General features: G+C 48.8%; 1 pseudogene; it reads right to left on the reverse strand.

Annotated features, from left to right (window-relative positions):
* Positions 1–759: 759 nt before the first annotated feature.
* Positions 760–1675, reverse strand: LOC105541360 (annotated as a pseudogene).

Genomic DNA, 1675 nt, shown 5'->3' on the forward strand with positions numbered 1-1675 from the left:
TGTAGCCAACAAAATGTGCCATCCCTTCTTATACCTGAGGGTGCCAGGTGGGCAGAACTCCTGCACCAAGCTCCGCTGCACCTCATGCGATGCACCACATGGGGACGTCAAAGGCTCAGAGGGAAGAACAAGAAAATCTGACCTGGTGGGGACTTTTGGGTCCTTTTCTCCACCTAGGTGGCTCTGCAGATACCTGGCAAGGGAATGAATGAACCCTCAGGCAAGTACTCAGCCACCAGCTTAAGGACAAGGTGTATATGAGTACAGAGAACAGAGCTAAGCTGAAGTCACTGGGAAAAGCCACAGGAGCCCATGGGGCTTGAATGAGGACTTGGATTCCTGGGTCCAGGCAGGGAGCACAGCCTGGGCAGTGGTGCAGAGGAGGATGAGGGGCATGAGGTGCTCTCTGCCCCCACCTTCTAGGAAGCGTGTACAGAGGGCAGATGAGGGCGCTCAGGTGCAAGAGTCAGTCACAGACCCAATAGGCAGGGTCCAAGTGCTGGGGTGGGGTGCAGAGCCCACGACAGCCTGGTGAGAACTGGCAGGAAAGTGGCCAGAGGCCAACTCTTATGTGAAATCTCTTGATTTCTACATATTAATGACTAACTGTAAATTGGAAAAAGTAGTGTGAAGACCTGCTGCAGCATGGGGTAGTGTTCAAACTGTGTGTGTAATATTTTACACCTTAAAAAGTGGGTGGACAAGTGTCAGCAGCAAATCTGTTTGTTCTTAGTGATATGTCCCAAATACACATTATTATACCATATTCTTGTATTTTCTGTGTGTGTGTCATAGGTTATAATTTTCTTAATAAATTAAACTTTGTGGGGGGAAAAGCATGCAAACTAACAAAACAAGTCTGCAGGCTGGACAAAGGCCTAATACTTCAGATTTTCCATTTCTGCTCCCAGTTTAGTGGTCCAGCGAGGGAGATAAAACATGAGACATGTTAGGTGCTGTGCACAGTAAATGTGCAGAGTGCCATAAGAAAGGAAAGTGCTTCCAGAGGATTTATTCCCATAGGGGATGCATAGGGTCCTTGCATTTAGGCAAGGATGACCTCACCCACAGCCTTGGCAGCACCAGTAGAGGCCGGGATGATGTTCTGGAGAGACCGGTGACCGTCATGCCACAGCTTCCCAGAGGGGCCATCCAAAGTCTTCTGACTGGCACTGATGGTGTATACTGTGGTCACGAGTCCTTCCACGATACCAAAATTGTCATGGATGACCTTGGACAGGGGTGCTCAGCAGTTGGTCGGACAGGAGTCATTGCTGACGATCTTGAACCTGTTGTCATACTTCTCATGGTTCACATCCATCAGAAACCTGGGGACGTTAGCACTGGGGGCTGAGATGATGGCCCTTTTGACTCCCCTCTGGAAGTGAGCCCCAACTTTCTCCGTGGTAGTGAAGACACTGATGGACTCCACAAGGTACTCAGTAAGAGCATTGCCATTTTTTATTTTGGTAGGATCTAGCTTTCCATTGACAACAAGCTTCCCATTCTCAGCCTTGACGGTGCCATGGAATTCGCCATGGGTGGAATCATACTGGAACATGTAGGCCATGTAGTTGAGCTAAATTAAGGGGTCATTGATGGCGACAATATCCACTTTACCAGAGTTAAAAGTAGCCCTGGTGACCAGACACCCAATACAGCCAAATCCGTTTAT

The sequence above is a fragment of the Mandrillus leucophaeus genome, unplaced genomic scaffold (genome assembly GCF_000951045.1).
Source record: "Mandrillus leucophaeus isolate KB7577 unplaced genomic scaffold, Mleu.le_1.0 Scaffold1054, whole genome shotgun sequence".
In the NCBI taxonomy this organism is placed as follows: domain Eukaryota; kingdom Metazoa; phylum Chordata; class Mammalia; order Primates; family Cercopithecidae; genus Mandrillus; species Mandrillus leucophaeus.